Below are 17260 nucleotides of genomic sequence, written 5' to 3' on the forward strand. Positions count from 1 at the left end.
TTTTTTTTTTTTTTTTTTTTTTTTTGCCGGTGACATGCTGTCTGTTACTATGGCTTTGGTTCTTAATTTGCAATTGGATATAGGAATTTCTTCAGCATTACTTTCTTCCTCAGGATTGTTTTGGCTATCTGAACTAATTTATATTTCAAAGTTCTGATGGTGTTGCATTGCATTTGTGAGCTGCTTTTAACAGAATAGTAATTTTGACAAGATAAATAGCAGCAAGCCATGAGCATGGAAGAACTTTTCTTTTCTTTTCTTTTTTTTATTACATATTTTCCTCAATTGCATTTCCAATGCTATCCCAAAAGTCCCCCACACCCTCCCCCCACTTCCCTACCCACCCATTCCCATTTTTTTGGCCCTGGCGTTCCCCTGTACTGGGGCATATAAAGTTTGCATGTCCAATGGGCCTCTCCTTCCAGTGATGGCCGACTAGGCCATCTTTTGATACATATGCAGCTAGAGTCAAAGAGTCTGCCTTGATTTTTTTTTTTTTAATTTAAACATATGTTTTCACTGTAGAGTTCTTTCACCTCCTTAGTCAGGTTTAATCTAAGGCACTCTGTTCTGTTCTCTTTTCTATTGTGTTGTATTTACTTTGAGATGCTACTGATTCTATGATTTTCTTTTCATCATATTTGTGTTGTTGAAAGTATTCTATTTGACTGATCCCTGACTTCTTTCTTGTGATTCTGATTTTTCCATCCTTCATGTTTATTCTTTTCACCATAAAATGGCATGAAAAGCTTATCTTTTGCTCCCATGTAGTTGGTGATCTTGCACATATACAAATTCTCTCCATTGTATTAGGATTTTTTATCATTGCATTTAATTTGTGTTCTATGCCTTTGTCTAGAATTCTTCCTGTTCTTTTATGTTCATGGATCATTTTTACATTGTGTCTTAAAGTTTAAATAATTTTATTAATGGGATTATTTATTTTTTATTTATATATTTGCTTTTTGAATGTCCACTTTATTTGACATGTTTATAGCTTTAACTTACAAAAATTTGCATCTCAAACCACAATTTTTCACAGCTCTTTAATGGACTCCTATGCATTTTCTTAAAAAAAAAAACTTTATTTTTAATTAATTTTTTACACTGCATATTCCATTCCTCCATCTACCTTCCTCTGCTCCACATGTCACACCTCCTCCCCCACCCAACCCCGTCTCCACATGGATGCCCCCATCTCCCACCCAGCCTGACCTCTAAAGTGCCTGGGGCCTCCAGTCTCTTGAGGATTAGGTACATCATTTCTGAATGAACACAGACCCGGAAGTCCTCTACTGTATATGTGTTGGGCCTCATATCACCTGGTATATGCTTTTATATTTATTTTATTCTATTTTATTTTATTTTATTTTTTAAACATTTTTAAGTATATTTTGACCCCATTTTTTCCTTCTACCAAGTCCTTCTAGATCATTGCCTCCCCCCTCCTCACCCAAATTTAAACTATTTCTCAAGAAAACAAACAAAACCCAATAAACCTAAAACCTAAACCAAAACAAAACAAAAACAAAAAACAAAAGAAAACCACACCCAAAAGAAAAACAAAATAAAACACTAAATTATGACCAAGTGAAATCACATACACACACACATACACACCAAATAAACAAAGAACACACAACAATAACAACAAACAAACCTGTGGAATCCATATGTTAGTCCTTGGCTCTAAGTGATTGGTCAATTGGTTAGATCTTTTTAAGTTACATTTTCTTTGATTTAACAATCCAATTCAGTGGTACACAGTGTACATTGTCATAAACTCAGTGACTTTGTCAAGAAAATTAACTCTGCAGTTTTAAGCAGTTGTGAACACAGTGCAAAACAATAACTTGAGAATCCATAGAAAATGGTATCCATTGTGGTAGTCTTCATACACTGGTAGGCTTCCTTCTATGTGATCAGTTCTTTTGGTGAAGCTGTGTACTGAGTATTTTAGTTGATTTACTGTATTTTTAATTTTCAGCTTCACTTCAGTTTGGATTTCTTCTGTATTTCTAACTCTTTAATGAATTCACTCTTTGTGTTGTTTTCAGAATTTTATTTAGGCATCTGTGTTTCCTTGGGCTTTAATCAGGAGTTTATTACTATTCTCAAATTCAATCAAAGGTTTAATTGTCACATCTTTGAACTCTGAGTGTTCTGAAGATATTTATCATTGTTTGTTGGAATTTTGTGTCTTCAGATTCATCTCAGTTGTTTTTATTTCGGATTATCACAATAGGATCCATAATCTTTGGGGAAAGAAGACATATTGTCTCATGTTTTCATACTACCTCTGCTTTGTAATAGGACCTGGGCATCCAGAGACTGATACTTCACTGTATCATTTGATATGAGTTTCCAGCCTCCCTGTTGAATGAATTTTCATACTTTTTGCTATTATTCTAACTAGGCTCTTTGGGAATCAGATGGAAGTTTGATTTTTCAATGTTTCAGAAAGTTCATGTTGTTTCATGAGACCTGTAAAGTTTAGCATGATTAAGCTATACCTCTATGGTCACTGGAATGTAACTAGCCATGTCCTGGAGCAGGTGGCCAGAGTGGGGCTACCATCGGTAGCCATTTGTGTTTATTCTTGGGCAAGACCCCAGGGCACACAGACATTGTCTTAACTGTAAAATTGTCACTTCTATGAAAAGTCTCTGTCCTGGGGTAGCCAAGAGGGAGTAAATAAGAATATAATCTAAAGTTCCTTGTGTAAGGAACTCTTCATCCTCACTTTCACAGAAAGATAAGAAGGTAATTGTGACTGCAAAAGATGACTAGAAAAGAAAGAAGTAAGAAGAGGTAAACGCAAGAAGAACAGCATGAAATAAAATTAAGAAGAGAGGGTCGGCTCTCTGCTCCTACCTGTTCCAGAGACAGCTGCATCTTCTTGTGCAGTGCCAGCCTTGTCCTGTAGACAAAATGGTGACGGTCGATGCGAACAGATTTGGCCATATTGGGTGCCTGGTGATCAGGGCTGCCATCTGCTCTCCACCTGGAAAAGTGGAGATTCTTGTCATCAACGGCCCCTTAATTGACCTCAACTACGTGGTCTGCATGTTCCAGTATGACTCCACCCATGGCAAATTCAATGGCACAGTCAAGGCTGAGAATGGGAAGCTTGTCATCAACGGGAAGCCCATCACCATCTTCCAGGAGCGAGACCCTGCTAACATCAAATGGGGTGATACCTGTGCTGAGTTTTGTGGAGTCTACTGGCGTCTTCACCACCATGGAGAAGGATAGGGTCCACTTGAAGGGTGAAGCCAAAAGGGTCATCATCTCCACACCTTCTGCTGATGCCCCCATGTTTCTGATGGGTGTGAACCTTGAGAAATATGACAACTCACTCAAGATTGTCAGCAATGCATCCTGTACCACCAACTGCTTAGCCCCCATGGCCAAGGTCATCCATGACAACTTTGGCATCGTGGAAGGGCTCATGACCATTGTCTGTGCCATTACTGCCACTCAGAAGACTGTGGATGGCCCCTTTGGAAAGCTGTGGTGTGATGGCCTTGGGACTGCCCAGAACATCATCCCTGCATCCACTGGTGCTGCGAAGGCTGTGGGCAAGGTCATCCCAGAGCTGAATGGGAAGCTCACTGGCTTCCATGTTCCGTGTTCCTACCTCCAATTTATCCATTGTGATTCTGACATGCCACCTGGAGAAACCTGCCAAGTATTATGACATCAAGAAGCAGGCATCTGAGGGCCCACTGAAGGGCATCCTGGGCTACACTGAGGACCAGATTATCTCCTGCGACTTCAACAGCAACTTCCATTCTTCCACCTTTGATGCAGGGACTGGCATTGTTCTCAATGACAACTTTGTAAAGGTCGTTTCCTGGTATGACAATGAATACAGCTATAGCAACAGGGTGGTGGACCTCATGGCCTACATGGCCTTCAAGAAGTCAGCCACCCTGGATCACCCACACCACAAGGACAGTGAGAGCAAGAGAGAGGCCCTTAGTTGCTGAGGAGTCCCTATCCTAACTCAGCCCTGAACACTGAGCATCTCCCTCACAATTTCCATCCAAGAACCCCATAATAACAGGAGGGGCCTAGGAAGACATCCTTACAGTCTTGGATACCATCAATAAAGTTCACTGCACGCACACACACACACACACACACACACACACACACACACACCAAAAAAAAAAAAAAAGAAAGAAAGAAAGAAAAAAAGCAAAGAAAAAGAAGAGAGCGTCATCCAACAAGATCTTATACAAAAGGGAAGCCTCACCTTTGTGCTCCCACAACCTTCTTTCCCCTTGCAGCTAAAAGATCGTCAGAAGACCAAAATGGACCACTGAATATTTACTGGAGCCTAACATTCTCATAAAATTAGTGGCATTGCCAAGAAGATAAATTCTGCAGTTTTATGCAGTTGTGAGCACAGTGCAAAACAATCGTTTTAGAAGCCATGGAAAATAGTATCCTATTCAACAAAAGTCCCATGTCATCTGCTTTGTGATTGGAAATAAGATGGAGACCAATTTCTCAAATACTCTATATTACTGAGCAGATGTATACAAATCAAATGGAAAATGGTTGCCAGGGAGACAAGACACTCATGCCAACTCTGTGGCAAACTAATCACGAATGTCTCCAGGGGGCATTGTATAGCCACAAGCACAGACAGGAACATGTCCAGTCCAGAGATCCAGATGTTGCCCTTGGAACCGAGTACTCATTTCAGGGGCTGGCATCTGCCTGCTGCCAAACGGAATGTGTGTGGCCACATCTGCTCTCTGCAGAAAGTTAACACACACTAAATGCAGGGGAAAGGTTGCCATAAAATAATGATTTGGCACCCTGCATAGGGAAAACATTAAATACCAGATAACTCTTCTGCTAACCCCTGGGTACATTTTTTTTTTAACATTGCTTTTTCTGAACTCATCCATCTCTGATCAGTGATTTTCATTCTCTTCAGCAGAAAACAACCTTGTTTGCAAATAATACCTGAATTATTTACAATCTACCTAAGTGCGTTTGACAGCAAAAGAGAAAGTTGGGAATGGATGAGTTTTTTCCAATTAACCCAATAAAATAAAGCTTTTATTTTACAGCTCCTATGGAAGGATATGATATACATTTGTACCTGAGACTCTGCTAGGAAATTACTGTCTCCAATAAAACTGTGCTTGACAATGAAGTATTTTCAAAGCATTTATGTTCACTCCCATCTCTTTCACTTGAAATGATAAGATTTTGAACAATAAGTTATGGCAGTTTAGCATCTCAAGAACTTTTTCTATACTCATGAAAGAGCTCAATGGGGCATAATTTAAGTATGTACTATATTTTGATTCTGAATATATGTCTACCATTTCAAAGTTTACAGGATTTATTTTACTTGTTCCCTTTTATTCTTAAACTATGATAGCAGCTGGCTAGAAAAGCATATGCTGAGATTAATTTGTTCAGGTTAAGGTCACCTAGGCATAGAGAGAGTTCAAGATAAACATGTTCTTCAAAGTCTAACAATAAATAAGGCAATGCCTCACAGAAATTGCCTTTCCCACACATGAATTGCATGATTCTAGGTGCTCCTATTGGATAACAACCTTCATCCTCAGCTTAGATGTCTGTTCTTACATCGTGAATCATCACTAACATGGCATCTTAATGCAGCATGCACGTTTAGTCTCCCAGTTCCTTCAGGTAGATAGACTAGGCATAGTGTAGCTAATCAGGGCTCCACTTAGATGCTGTCAAGATGGAAATTAAGGCATCAGCAGGCTATGTTCTCTCTTGGGGAGTCTGAGGTTGGACTCCCTTGGAAATGCTGTCAGTCTTTGGACAGAATCTGTGTCCTTACAGGTATATATTGAGCAGCAGGACCCCACCTGCTGAGAACACCCTCTTCTGGTCTTTAAGGCAACACATTCCTTCACATCTGCCCTTTGTTGTTCAAAGCAGCAATAGTGCATTCAGCCAATCCTGTTTTGGATTTGTTGTTGTTATTGTTGTTGTTATTATTGTTGTTATTATTATTATTAGTGGTGGTAGTGATGTTATTACTTCCTCTTCTGTCTTCTAAAGGTCTGCAATCATTAGATTATGCTTACCTGGATAAGCTCTGTATTCTAAGGGCAATTGAAAATGACGTGGCATTTTAATTACAAACCCATATCTCAGCAGTACTTAAAATAATATTTGATTAAGTAACAAAAATCTGCAAACTTCCAGAGATTGGAATCCCAAAATTCTGCCTAGGATAGTGCTCAAAATGTGGTCCTGGGTGAGCAGCATCAAGTTGTTCCAATAGCAGAATTTCGGGCCTCCCCCCAGATCCATTGAAGAAGTGATTTTTCAAGATCACCAGGAGATCCACGTGCATGTTAATAAGAAACACTTGCTTGAAGTGCAGTTTTTCTGCTTCTTATTGTTTTTTTGTTTGTTTGTTTTTCTCTTCTCTGCCCACATTGGTCTGGTAAAATCAAGAAGTCATTTAGTTCCTTTATTTTATCTTCTCTATTTCTTTGTTCCCTTTCTAACTTGGAGAAAGGGGGTCAGCTAAGGCCAAAGGCAACTTCTTGGATCATAGTCTGAAAGTGTAAGCAGAGATGCATCCTACTGAGCCATGGAAGGAAAGGGATTTTTTAGAACATTTGCAATGGAGCTTTGATGGTTTATTACTCCTTAGCCTTTAGCATTCTTAGTGGCATGTCTCCGCCGCTGAGAGTGGACAATCTTCAGAATATTATGAAATCATTTAGTGTTTGTTTATGGTGCATGGCTGAAAAGTTTGAAACTTTAAATGAAAATAGATCCCTCTGCAGAGCAGGGATAATAGTTAGAGGACAAAAATCAATTTTGTTTTAGATGGGAGGAATTATGCACCATCCGATTGTTAGGATATGCTACATTATTTAGAATGCATCTCACAGGGGCCAGTTTTCCACAAGTACATATTGATTTCATGTCCATTTAGCTATAGACTGAGATGGGACCATAAGGAAATCCAAGTACTGTTGGTTAAGGGTTTTAAACATATGTTCAGCTGCCCTGGGCTAAGGAAACTTAACAGAAGAGTGTTAAAGTGACTTGCCTCACTTCTACTTTCGTACCAACCTGGTGAGCATAATTGAAAGGATGTCGAGAATCCTAGGCCATCATGTAGGACAATCAACTGAGAGGATATTTTGAAGTTTTAGCGGGACTATTTCTCTAGTGATAAAACAAAAAGCTGTTAAGAAATGATGGGAAAGACTAGATCAGGACTATGTGAATTGTTATCTATGTATATATTGGTGGCAGAAGTAAGGAGTAAGGGCAGAAAGCTATTAAGTCCAGGAAGAAGCTATGCCACACTTCTAAGTTAAGAGCCAGAAACATCATTCTAACATCCATTTTGAGAAAGCCATATAACATACGTAGCATATGCTATTATTTCTGGCATATACTAGGTATGCCAAGGGTTTTTTTTTTTTTCCTAAAAACAAGTGTGTATTGGGATAGCAAGAAGTGCTCTTTCTGCTGGATCACATGACTTCTTGTGATATAAAACATTTGAGTCCACTTTTGCTGGTTAGTGCTTTCTGATTAATCTTCAAACTTGCAAAGCTGGATACATGAATTAGTAAACAGTTAACACAGGGCACAATTCTGCTCCTAAAAAATCAATGAATCGATGTGTAGGCATGCTCCTTCTGCTCACAAGGAGCTGCATTGCTGATGCTCTCAGGCAAGCTCTGCCTGCTAAGCTGTGGACCCATCAACAGGCTCTCTATCATCACCCAGACTGTACACCAGCTCCGTGGACCTAGATCTGCAAGTCAGTTGTTCTCAGTTACTGGCTTTTCCAGCCATTCATTCCGAACCATAGGATTCATTTTTGGCAATAACTGACATTAAAAAAAAATTCAGAGGCCTCTACACTTAATGTTTTATACATATTATCTTGTTTAATAGTCAAAATACACTGTATGATGGATGTAGTAGTTTCATACTTTCTTTTATGTGATGGGGAAATAATCCAAAGTCTAGTGTGGTCATTTTGTTATACTTATGACGAAACAAAGTCTGGAGCTTTTAGCTGTCTGTACATAGTAGGCATCCATTTAGCACATAAATTTAAATTGTCTCTTTATCAAGCTGATGGTCAGAAAAGATAGAAGTGAGAGTTTTTTTATTATTATTGCTATTATTATTACTTTTATTTTCTTACAGTCTATACATTTTCCCCTCTCAGCCCCCCCACTACCACCATTCGTCATTCTCTTCATCCCCTCCCCTATCTTATAGAGTAACCAGAGTCAACATAGCATGGTTTGGGAACTAGAAACTTTTTCTTCACTAATTTGAGGTCTGAGGGAAGAATAAAATACATCTATTAAAAACTAATTCTTTTACATCTTAAAAAATAAGGAGGGCATTTCCTAAAACAGTTCTGCTTCTTTTAATATTTTTCTTCCTCTTTTAATTTAGAAACTCAGAATCGACTGCCTTGCTATCTGGCTGGAGCCACTTTAGGCAGCAGGCATCAACATCAGCAGCAGCAGCAGCGAATATGATCATTAGGCTTTAAATTGCCCTCACTTGCTTGGTCATTTCCTCCTGCAGTCGGATTTAAACTTGCTTATTAGATTACAAAATGAAATGTATTAAGTTTGCTCAAGTTCATCTCTGGAGTTTACATCAGAAGGCTGTGATTATACAGTGTTTGAGCTGAAGCGAAAATTGACATTTTCTTAGAATATATAAAGATTAGATTAAGCTACTTCCCAAAATAAACAAAGACTAAGAAAATCCCCTTTCAAATTTAAGGTCCCAAAATATCACTTTGATGTCATACACAGAAATCCCTCTACCTACAGGAGCTCCAATGCCCAAGTCATGTCCATAGCAAAGGCTGCACAGTAATAAAATTGGTCCAACTCTATCACCACTAAAACCTTGAAAATTATTACAGTTAACTTATAGAAAATTTCAAGAAACTCATTAAAAAACAAGAAGTGTCTTTTTAGAGTGACAGGAATGTAAAACTTAGACTCTGCAAATGAAAGGATTCAGTATTTTATCTTATTTTACTTTTTATTAATCATTTTATTTGTTTACATTTCAAATGATATACCCCTTCCTGGTTTCTCCTTCACACCTACCCCATCCCATTCCCCTCTCCCCCATCCCTTTGGCCCCTATGAGAGTGCTCTTCCACTCACTCATCCACTCCTGCCTCATCACTCTAGCATCCCCCTATTCTGGGGCATCAAGCCTCCACAGGACCAAGGGCCTCTTTTCCCATTGACGCCAGATAAGGACATCCTCTGCTACATGTGTAGCTGGAACCATGAACCTATTTATGTATACTCTTTGGTTCGTGGTTTAGTCCCTGGGAACTCTGGGTGGTCTGATTAGTTGATATTGTTCTTCCTATAGGGTTGCAATTCCTTTCCGTTCCTTCAGTCCTTCCCTTAACTCTCTTCCACTGGGGTCCCCATGCTCAATCTGATGGTTGGCTGTGAGTATCAATATCTGTATTAGTCAGGTGCTGGCAGAATCTCTCAAGGTATTCTGTCCACAAGTGCTTCTTCGCATCAGCAGTAGTGTCATGGTTTAGTGTCTGCAGATGGGATGGTATCTAGTATTTTAAAACAAAGAGTCTTCATTAGTAGCCTTAATTTCCTGAATTAAAAAGTAAATCTAAGTATTTATAAGGTAGAATATTTTGAGAACAAGATATTCATATATTGCCTATTTATCTTGCATTGTGCTTATGAGCTGGACATTCTCAATAGACTCTTTCAATAGAAAGCTTTACAGTCCTGAAATTAAAACTAATGATGCTGACAGATATAATCATGTTATGCTTGATGGTTATCTTAACAGCTAGTATTTGTAACTGCCCCCTCTCCTCTAACATATAAATCAAAGGATGCTAACATATAGTCTTAAGAGAAATATTGAGAAATTGACAGTCAATTATCATATGTGCTCCCTTCTTCCAATGTTTAATCTAATTAAGACCTCTGAATGGTTTATGTTGTTGCACTCCAATGAAGAGTGTCTGAAGTCCTGAAACTGGAACTTACGACTTATCTAGTTATCTGTTGTTATTGTACAATAAAAACATTGTCTGTGAGTCTGTGCATTCATAAGTTAAGCACTCTGCAGAACATTTATTGCCCAGATTCTCATGGAGGACCAGGTTCTGTGACAGCCCAACCTGACTCCCTGCTTCTATGATATCTTCCTTCATCTGTACAATGTATTTCTCGGCATCACCATCCACATGGAATCACACATGCTAGACATAATTTCATGGGAACAAAATGCATAGCTTTGTGAATGTGCCATAATCTTCCACACTTCTTAAATGTTTAACATGGATTTTCCTGTGCCAGCAACACAATTTCCACATTTATCAGTTCAGAAAACACAGGTTCATATTAAAACACAACTAGTTCAAGCCCACACTTTTCTAGTAACTGTCCTTTCATTATATCAAACTTATATAACTGCTTGTAATATATCTGCACCATATCAAATACATAATTCCATTATATATCATAATATATAATCATCATTCTATTTCCTACAGAAAGCCTTATATAGGAGAATTTTTTTTAATATAAATGTCCTATAGGCTCATGGCTTTGTACACCTTATCTATAGTTAGTTGTGCCATTTGGAAAGGTTATGAAATGTTTAGGGACTGGAGCTTTACTAGCAGATGTGTTTACCTTGGGGGAGACCCTTGAGGTATTATAGCACTCTTCTACTTCCTGTCTGTTCTCCTCTTCCTGACCAAATGCAATGTGAACAGTTGCCTTGTGTTTATGCTTCCAATGCCAACTTATGTCCATTCATAAACTTTAAGCCAATAAAAAATAAACAACACAAATTGATGTTTCTTGTTTTATGATGGCAATAGGAAACGATTCTCACCAGTGTACTCTCTGTCCCTCTGGGAGCTAGGTCCAGCTTGTCTAGACCAATGTAGCCCTCTTCTTCTTCACTCTACAATGGTTGCCCTACTATATTTCCTGTGATATTTGATATTTGAGAGTTGAGAGTGACTTCCTCTCAATCTCTTGGCTAAGCATATGGTGGTAAGCATTCTACCATGGGTAAACAGTTCCCCAGAATATTTGACAGGCAACTGACCCAGAAGAGGTTTCTTTGTGAAGAAAGTCTCTTGAACTACTTACATACTTATCACTCCATGGTACATAGATTTAAAGCTCTAAAAAGAATTGTCCAGCTGCCATGGGTTCAGCTGGGAATATCATAATGTAAAGAGGTGCCAAATCACCTCCCCTATGACTCATGCAAGAATAGGCCATTGACTGGATCTACAGCTGACAGGGCAGACAGACAACCTGTGGCGATTTTGATGATTCCTACATGGGATCAAAATATTTTCCTCCTGCCAATATTTTTGAGTCTTTCTGATTGTCACATGTAAGAAGCTTAGCACTTTCCAACCCAAGGATGAGCCATGTATCAGGTCATAATACCAATGGTTCTATGTAAGGGTTAAGTGTTCCAATGTTAGCTTCACAATGAAGCTAAAGACATTCTCATCCAATTATATAGTGAACTTTGGTCATAGTTAACACTGCTATTTGGTTCTCAGATGCATTTAATTATATTTAAAACTGTTCTTTGGTTTTCAGCTGCATTTAAGACAATTATGTTCCCCTCTCATGTTCTGTAGTAACTCCAATTAACTCCTTAGTTCACTATGCTATTCTTGGTAGAATCATTTCTTTGGCTTGTCATTGTTGCCCTATAGGGGGTGAGTAGACATCTGTTTGTGTCTTTTTAGAAAAGCCACATGACAGCATGTCTGTATATATCTGTTAAGCATTTGTTTGGCTAGGTATATAAAATTGAAATAAAAGCATGTGAATGGTGGTTAAGAAATGCAGTATATACACCTGGTAGATGTCTATGTACCTCTATGTTCATACATATTATAAATTATGTACATAAATGCCTATGAGTTTTTTGTAGATGCCTATGTCTCCATAGGCAAATATATGTCTCTACAAATCCAACTCTTTAAATAATTAAAATGTTCCTTGAAGACAAAGTAATCTATGTAGTAAAAAAAATCATATTAAAAGATTTTTGTTGGTATAAAATTCTATTTTGTCTACACATAGCCACAGGTGTTTAAAAAATGATAAGCACTTAGGAAGTAGACAGACAAAAAACTTTTATATTAATACCTATTTTGGTTCTTGGTGTAAATCAAAGCATAAGCAATGTGAAAAAGTCAGACTAAGATTTTTGCAAGTTCTTTTTAGAATAAATGGTACTCATTTCTCAGTGAAATTTGCTGACATTGGGCACATTCTGAAAGCTTATAGTCCAATGAATCTGCTTACCAGGTATTAATTTACTTTTTATAGTTCGTTTAATATAGTATTGATTAAATTAGCATTTGGATTAATGACCTTTTAAATTCAAAGGGACTAAAACTGTAATCTCTTAATACGAACAATAACTGGAAGACACAAATGTTAGAAAATGAGTTTTCTAAATAATCTGCATCTATTTCATGTCGTTATTTAGGCACTATATATGTAGGATACATATATACAATATATTAGTGTATACATTATATATACAACATACATGTATATAGATATTAGATATTTATACTATATAAAAATATAAGCACAAGCTTGCAAATATTCAGATATTACACAGAGAGGGATCATACATGTAACATAAATCAAATTAATGCAAATGTCAAAAGCATTCCTGAATGCCTACTGAATGTCACTTCTTATGCCAGATATGGAATATGAAAGTAAAAGCCTGTGACTGATGCTAAGACACTCACTTTGGAAAAGGATGACTGCATGCTTTTTATGTCTTGGATTGAAAAACAAAAGCAAGTATTGAATTCTTTATTCAAAAATGAGATGTAAAACAAAACAAAGGCGACTGTCATCTTCTTCACTCTTCCAGTTCCCAGTGCTCGGTAAAACAATAAAATCTGGGTTCAAGAAAATTGAGGAACGTATGTCATCTGCAGATCACATTGTTTTAGAGTTTGATGCTAGACATCACAAACTGTTCCCATGTCTAACCACCAAATTTTCTAGGCAAGGTCTTCCTCTCTTAGATCCTTGAGGCAAAAATTAATTATTCAATGCAGTTCCTATGTAACTACATTCATGTGGAAATGTAATGGAATCAGGTAGGACATTTCATTAAAACCATTTCCAATGTTGCCTAGTGTTTAAAATACTAAATGAGTATTTTAATGGGTCTATTAATAATTTTTTTCTTTTTTAATTTAAAAAATTATTTTTATGTGTAAAGGTGTTTTGCCTCCATCTACTGCTGAGCTATACAGAGACTTTGTGTATCCACAAGAGCCAGAAGGAGATAGAATTGTCTGGAACTGGAGCTATAGGTAGTTGTGGCCATCAAGTGTGTGCTGAGAATTGATTGAATCTGGGTTTTCTGAAAGAATATCTCTTCAGCATAAAAAATACTTTTTACTCTTAACTCTCAGCTAAAAGTCTTTATCCTAATTCCAATTCCCTATTTTATTTCAAAAGCCTTCTTTTTTTCATAATTTCCCCCCAACAGGATTTTTTTACCAACATTTCTTTACAGCTAATATGTAATCCATTCATTTTTTCAGTAGCAAGATGAGTCTCATTCAAACACTATCCAGCAGTAATAATCTTCCAGATCTTTCCCTTACTTTCTGAATCTGTCCTAACCACTAATTGAGAAAAGCTAAATGTGTAAGCGTGCCACTTTGACATGTTGGGGAACTGAAGGGGGAAGACAGTGTGTCTGCTGGTATCTTTCTCCTATGTAAGCTGGCTATTCTCTTCTCATCATGTCTCCATCCTGCCTCAAACAGTTGGAAGTCACAAACAGATACTAAGAAACTATAATCCACCTGCCTTTCTGACCTCTACATTCTTGGAGTGCTCAGTGCTCTCACTTGAGGCCTTGGATGCAGTTCTACTGCTGTGTGAATGAATAACTTAAACAGGATAAGTGAGTAGCCTGAAATTATCTTACAAGTAGTAGATTTGAGTGTACTACCTGTACCTTTTTCTTGATACTTAAAGTGGACAAATTTAAATTCTCCCATTGTCTTAACAGTGTTATTTCCTAAGCTAACAATATAAGAAGTAAAGTAAATGACCTGATAAATCCCTGCACTAAATACCATAGAAATGAAAACTTCTTTGTAAACATTTTCTTTCCTGTGGGTCTGTGGGTCTGTGGGTCAGATGAGGAGACTGACAGTACCCACTGTGCTGCTGAGTGTGTGGCTCTGGTGCCATAAGCAAATCCATAGTCACACAGTGACCCTTGTTTAAAAGCCAAGATCTTTGATGATGGAAGAGCAAGAGGTAGTGGATCAAAATTAGGCTAAAGCAGCTGACATACCTCTGACATGTGAGCAACTGAGAAATCCCAAATAATATGGGGGCACACAGAACTGTCTAACATATGCTTTACTCGTGGAAGAACTGCATGGTATGGAAAGAGTGCAACTTACCAAACAATAGTTTCTTATGTTTTGTATCTTCAGTGTGTTTCTTTTTTTTTTTAATTAGGTAATTTCCTCAATTACATTTCCAATGCTATCCAAAAAGTCCCCAATACACTCCCCACTCCAGTCCCCCCCCCATCATCCCCACCCCTTGGCCCTGGCATTCCCCTGTACTGGGGCATATAAAGTTGGCAAGTCCAATGGGCCTCTCTTTCCAGTGATGGCCTACTAGGCCATTTTTGATACAAATGCAGCTAGAGACAAGAGCTCTGGGGTACTGGTTAGTTCATAATAATGATCCACCTATGGGGTTGCAGTTCCCTTTAGCTCCTTGGGTACTTTCTCTAGCACCTCCATTGGGGGCCCTGTGATCCATCCAATAGCTGAATGTGAGCATCTACTTCTGTGTTTGCTAGGCCCCGGCATTGTCTCACAAGAGACAGCTATATCTGGGTCCTTTCAGCAAAATCTTGCTAGTGTATGCAATGGTGTCAGCATTTGGAAGCTGATTATGGAATGGATCCCTGGATATGGCAGTTTTTAGATGGTCCATCCTTTCTTCACAGCTCCAAACTTTATCTCTGTAACTCTTTCCATGGGTGTTTTGTTCCCAATTCCAAGAAGGGGCACAGTGTCCACACTTTGGTCTTCATTCTTCTTGAGTTTCATGCGTTTAAGAAATTGTATCTTATATCTTGGGTATCCTAAGTTTGGGGGCTAATATCCACTTATCAGTGAGTACATATTGTGTGAGTTCCTTTGTGACTATGTTACCTCACTCAGAATGATGCCCTCCAGATCCATCCATTTGCTTAGGAATTTCATAAATTCATTCCTTTTAATAGCTGAGTAGTACTCAATTGTGTAAATGTACCACATTTTCTGTATCCATTCCTCTAATGAAGGGCATCTGGGTTCTTTCCAGCTTCTGGCTATTATAAATAAGGCTGCTATGAACATAGTGGAGCATGTGTCCTTCTTACCGGTTGGAACATCTTCTGGATATATGCCCAGGAGAGGTATTGCTGGATCCTCTGGTAGTATTATGTCCAATTTTCTGAGGAACCGCCAATTCCAGAGTGGTTGTACCAGCTTGCAATCCCACCAACAATGAAGGAGTGTTCCTCTTTCTTCAAATCCTCGCCAGCATCTCTCACCTGAATTTTTGATCTTAGCCATTCTGACTGGTGTGAGGTGGAATCTCAAGGTTGTTTTGAGTTGCATTTCCCTGATGATTAAGGATGTTGAACATTTTTTTAGGTGCTTGATGCCATTCTGTATTACTCAGGTGAGAATTTTTGTTCAGTTCTGAGCCCCATTTTTTAACTGGGTTATTTGATTTTCTGGAGTCCACCTTCTTGAGTTCCTTATATATATTGGATATTAGTCCCCTATCTGATTTAGGATAGGTAAAGAGCCTTTCCCAATCTGTTGGTGGTCTTTTTGTCTTATTGACGGTGTCTTTTGCCTTGCAGAAGCTTTGCAACTTTATGAGGTCCCATTTATCGATTCTCAATCTTACAGCACAAGCCTTTGCTGTTCTATTCAGGAATTTTTCCCCTGTACCCATATCTTCGAGGCTTTTCCCTACTTTCTCCTCTATAAGTTTCAGTGTCTCTGGTTTTATGTGGAGTTCCTTAATCCACTTAGATTTGACCTTGGTACAAGGAGATAGGAATGGATCAATTCGCATTCTTCTACATGATAACCGCCAGTTGTGCCAGCACCATTTGTTGAAAAGGCTGTCTTTTTTCCACTGGATGGTTTTTGCTCCCCTGTCAAAGATCAAGTGACCATAGGTATGTGGGTTGATCTCAGGGTCTTCTATTCTGTTCCATTGGTCTATTTGTCTGTCGTTATACCAGTACCATGCAGTTTTTATCACAATTGCTCTGTAGTACAGCTTTAGGTCAGGCATGGTGATTCCTCCAGAGGTTCTTTTATCCTTGAGAAGAGTTTTTGCTATCCTAGGATTTTTGTTGTTCCAGATGAATTTGCAGATTGCCCTTTCCAATTCGTTGAAGAATTGAGTTGGAATTTTGATGGGGATTGCAATGAATCTGTAGATTGCTTTTGGTAAGATAGCCATTTTTACAATGTTGATCCTGCCAATCCATGAGCATGGGAGGTTTTTCCATCTTCTGAGATCTTCTTTAATTTCTTTCTTCAGGGACTTGAAATTCTTATCATACAGATCTTTCACTTCCTTAGTTAGAGTCACGCCAAGGTATTTTATATTGTTTGTGACTATTGAGAAGAATGTTGTTTCCCGAATTTCCTTCTCTGCTTGTTTATCCTTTGTGTACAGAAAGGCCATTGACTTGCTTGAGTTAATTTTATATCCAGCTACTTCACCGAAGCAATTTATCAGGCTTAGGAGTTCTCTGGTGGAATTTTTAGGGTCACTTATGTATACTATCATATCATCTGCAAAAAGCAGTATTTTGACTTCTTCTTTTCTGATTTGTATCCCCTTGATCTCCTTTTGTTGTCTAATTGCTCTGGCTAGGACTTCAAGTACAATGTTGAATAGGTAGGGAGAGAGTGGGCAGCCTTGTCTAGTCCCTGATTTTAGTGGGATTGATTCCAGCTTCTCACCATTTACTTTGATGTTGGCTACTGGTTTGCTGTAGATTGCTTTTATCATGGTTAGGTATGGGCCTTGAATTCCTGATCTTTCCAAGACTTTTATCATGAATGGGTGTTGGATTTTGTCAAATGCTTCTTCAGCATCTAAGGAGATGATCATGT

The sequence above is a fragment of the Mus caroli genome, unplaced genomic scaffold (genome assembly GCF_978045245.1).
Source record: "Mus caroli unplaced genomic scaffold, Mus_caroli_1 scaffold_10, whole genome shotgun sequence".
Taxonomy (NCBI): Eukaryota; Metazoa; Chordata; class Mammalia; order Rodentia; family Muridae; genus Mus; species Mus caroli.